Here is a 4,743-nt window from a genome sequence, read left to right as displayed (position 1 = left end):
TCGGGGACGAAGTTCTTTTTAAGTAGGGAAGACTGTAATACTACGGTTTTATGAGTCTTTGGGTACTCTATCGAGTGGGGCCTACTCTGTCGAGTAAGTATGTTTTTATACGGAACAATGTTCTGTCTGATGGGTATTCGATCGAGTAAGTGTGGCACTCGATCGAGTAAGTCACTTACTCGATCGAGTAAGTGAATTATACGGGCCGAGTTTGACGGGTTTTGATAGCAACGTGAGAAATTTATATAATCTTAACCCGTCAGTTTCTTTTCATCTTTACACTTTTCTAAACTTCACAAAGACAAAGCAAAGTTACGTTGCGTCTCTCACTCTCATTGCTATCAAATACTAAGGGCTAGAATCATCGGATCATTGTGTTCTTTACGCCGTTGAGACCGTCGTATTGTGGGTAAGGTCCTAGTATAGTTTTTATATTGTTTCATTGATTTTAGTTGAAACCCTAATTGGGTAATTTGGGGGTTTTGGGGAGTATTGTTGATGTTAGATTGTGATTGTATGATTGTATGTTTGATAGGAAGTAATTTCAGTGAAGGGCGATGTTGATTAGCTGATTGTGACCGTCTGTGGTGATTTGTAATACTACGGTTTTATGAGTCTCTGGGTACTCTATCGAGTAGGGATTACTCTGTCGAGTAAGTATATTTTGGTTTACGAAGCAGGAGTCTGCCTGTAGGGTACTCGATCGAGTAGCCTTGGCACTCGATCGAGTACGAGACTTACTCGATCGAGTAAGTCGGTTATCGGGTAATGTTTGACGGGTTTTGTTAATAATGCGGGATTAATATATAAAATACTCTGTTATCTCTTCTAAACACTTTTTACAAACCTAATTCACAAAAAGAGAGATTGCAACTACGTTGTTTGATTGATCCGCATTATTGGCAAATCCCGGAGCTAGAGGAGTCGGTTTCAGTTGTTCTTGATATCATTGTGATACTTGCGTCAAGGGTAAGTCCTACATACCGTTTTTGTAGCATTTGGTTAGGGTTGGTTAAACCCTAATTTTGGGATTGGGGATTTTTATGATTATGTTGTATTGGTAGTGATTGTATAATTGTGTGTATAGGAGAAGGGTTCGTAGAAGAGATATTTTGAGACAGCTGCTAGATTGTCTGCTTTTGTGTTTGCATTCTAGGTAGGGTTTTCTTACTCAGTATTAGTTACATAATGTGTGGTGATTGTTGTTGTGATTAAGGTTGATTGTATTGTTGGTTGTTAGACAGTTGTTGATTTCATGTTGTTGATTGTTTGTTGATGTGTAAGAATTAACGATAGGGTCAAGTCGCTTACCACCAACAAAATTATAACCCAATTTAAGCGTAAATCGGGGTCGAACCACAAGGATGGAGGGGGTTTCTACTTAGTCTAAATAAGAGTCTAGTCTAGTCAAAAATGAAGAAAAAGGGTTTTGATGTAAACTACTTGATGCAACCAAACAAACTATTGTAGAAATATGTGTTCAATTGATTAAAGGCTAGGGTTTTCGGGGTTATCTAAATGATCTATGGGCAAACAAGTCGATTTAAAGAGTCTATGATGAAGGTTTGTCCTAGGACGGGATTCAATCTCTTGATTATCCTATAGGTGATTACCAACTCTCATTGAGCAACAACCCATTCTAAAGCATGCAACAAGACCACCACAAACTCTCATTTAATGGAGGAATTAAGCCACAAAGACAAAAAGCACAAGTTCTCACTCACACAATCCATCAAACACCTTGTGTGCAATAATAAGAAAGACAAATTCTACACCAAAGACTCAAGATAATCAACCTATCATGCCCAATAATCCCATTTAGACTCCCCCTAAACCCTAGAAGGGTAACTACTCACTCATGTCAAAATTGTTCAAGCAAATAAATGGAGAAGAGCAAACAACAAAAAGAGATGACATAGTAATGATTCTAACAATTATGAAAGGCAAAACAAAATGTAAACAATTGATTAACAAAGTAAATAAGGGAAGAGATGTACCAAAAAAAGTAAAGATGATTGCTTTGATTGAATAAATGAAGGAAATCCTCCAAAAATCTCCCAATACAATCCTCAAAAACCAAGTGTAAACAATTGATTCTCACTAATACTAACTAATTTTACTAAGTAATTAATAATTATTATGGAAAGATTAAAGCTTGATTAAGGAAAGATTACAATAATTAGGGAAAGTTTTCAGATCTAGGGTTGTGTCTACAATTGATTAGGGGAGGGGTATATATAGTGTTTCATTGGATTAAGGGAGGAAATGAGGAAAAAGCCCATTTGCGTGCTGCGTAGTCCTGTGTCGGCCAGCCGGCTGCCGGCCACCTGTGCCGGCAGCGAGTTCTTCAAAAACTGGGAAAAATAGATGTGGTGTATTTCCCTGCCGGTGGGCCGGCTGCCGGTCTACCGGCAGAGAATTCTCCTTCTTGACTTTTTCTTCCATTTCTTCATAAGATGTTGCTCCCTGGCGGTTGCCAGGCTGCCGGCTACCTATGCCGGCAGCGAGTCCTCTCAAACTTTGGCTAAAAAATGTTCTTCATAAAGCCTAAGTGTTGGGCGTGTGTTCCCTGCCGGTGGGCCGGCTGCCGGCCTGCCGGCAGAGAATATCTCTTACCTTCTTTTCCTCCTTTTCTCCTCACAGCAGTATCCTCTACCGGTGGGCCGGCTGCCGGCCTGCCGGCAGAGGACTATCCTCATCTCCTTATCTCCCTTTTCTTCATGTAAAGGCATTGAAATGCCTTCCTTGCCCCAATTCCTCTATACTCGACTCGATTCCTGCAAGAGGATACACCAAATCACAGGTACGGGGATTGGGCACAAAATGCAAGGAAAGGCACATGAAACCGACTCGATATGAGTCGGAATGCATAAAATAAAGAGGGAAATTTGGTGCAAATAAATCATATATCAAACCTCCCCACACTTGAACATTACTCGTCCTCGAGTAAGTCCAAAATCAATGGAAAAGTCACTACTATGATGGAAATCAGGAGTGTGTGCACAATATAAGCATCACTTAACCAATCTACAAATAAAATCCGAATGAGTATTAGCGCACTCAACGCCCCTTCAACTCACAATTTGTCACCCATGAGGGAAGAGTGCCCTATTGCAAGGCAAGTTGGGTCTTGCTACAAAATTGCGATGCATCTATCGTGAAAGCACGTAACCAAGCAATAGAATGCATCTAACAAAATGGTCTACTTTCCTCATCTAAGTGGCCGGTTTTTCAAGAAATAAAACATGGTCTCGGTCGGGAGTACCGTCTCAGAAGTTCCAACGGAGGTGCCAACCCCCTAAGCATGACTCAAGCAACCCTCGTGTGACCAATGCTCAAGAAACAAATTCGAGAGCGGGGTAAGGGGAAGTAGGCAAGTCCGCCGAGAATTACTAAACCGATACGAGATTCAACCCAAAGACCCATGACCAAGGGGACCTAGGCAACGACATCCTCACGATTTCACTCGTCGCTCATTTAAAGACCGGGTGATTTTTGTGATAAATAGTAACCGAAATCACTCTCCTAACTCAACTAGCGAAAACGTGCCCGCAATCTAATGTGTAAGACCGTCCTATGTCAAATGAAATGCAAACAATGGTAAAATGCACACAATATGAAACAAAGGGTTGTAACGGGGCTAGGGAGTCGGTCGAAACGGGATTGGTGTAAGCACCGTTTGGATATGTGGGGTTCAAATCAAGAATTGCCAACACACCGTAACCCATTTCTTATTGCAACACATGAGACACGTCTATGCCCTAACATAGCATGAATCACCAAAACTATGCAAAAATTGCATAAACCCAACTCAAATTGGAAAAACTCAAAAGTACTCCTCTTATTTCAACAAATGGTAACGTCTACACCGTAACAAATGTTCGGTTTCCCAAGCCATGCAAAAAATGTGTAAACCCGACTCATTTTGGAAAAACATCAATTTGCCCTTTTATTTAGCAACGGCTTTTTTCTACCCCCGTTTAATGATGAGGAGGGGTGTTGCTTGCCTTTTTCTTTTCTTCCAACATATATACAACACAAGTGACTCATTTTTTTTTTTGATTTTTTTCATGACTTTTTCACCTTTCTATTTTGTTTTTCATTTCTTTTTCAAAACCTCTTATTTTTATACAATGCCAAAAACACCAAACTTTTGACCCGAGTGGACATGTACACTATCCACTATCATGACCCAAATCACCTCCTACAACACAACTACAAAACCGACCAATTCTTGATTAAGGAAGGATGGTTATGGGATGTAGCTATTTTGGTGGGTTGCCAAATGGAAAGGTCAAAGCTCAAAGGGGTGAATCAAAAAGGAAGGTGATGGAGGGGAGAAAACAAGGCTATTTGGTTATGTGAGGTTCATATGCAACGGATTTTTGCTTCATATCATGTGCACAAAAAATGTAATGCAATTTCACAGTCTAAGGACGAAATGACACACTTATGCGTCTTGATGTGACACGCCTCGCGAGGAGGCCTACTCTCAAACCTAGATGAGGGCGGGGTATGAATGTACCCACCCTAGGAGGCTCTACTTTTTCCTTTGAGTAGCTAAGTCGAGCCTAAGGTCTAGTCTACGGCCCTAGGTCTCACAAGATCGGTCTAAACTCATTGCTCAAGCCCGCCTCCCTCGGCTAACTAAGAGGTCACAGGTGCGAGTCACGGGGAGGGGAAAGGCACAATTGGACGCATAACTCATCATGGGGGTACTTGGTTCCCTTCCTAGACCATGTT

Source organism: Silene latifolia, chromosome 10 (assembly GCF_048544455.1).
Source record: "Silene latifolia isolate original U9 population chromosome 10, ASM4854445v1, whole genome shotgun sequence".
In the NCBI taxonomy this organism is placed as follows: domain Eukaryota; kingdom Viridiplantae; phylum Streptophyta; class Magnoliopsida; order Caryophyllales; family Caryophyllaceae; genus Silene; species Silene latifolia.
This window is presented reverse-complemented; position numbering follows the sequence as displayed.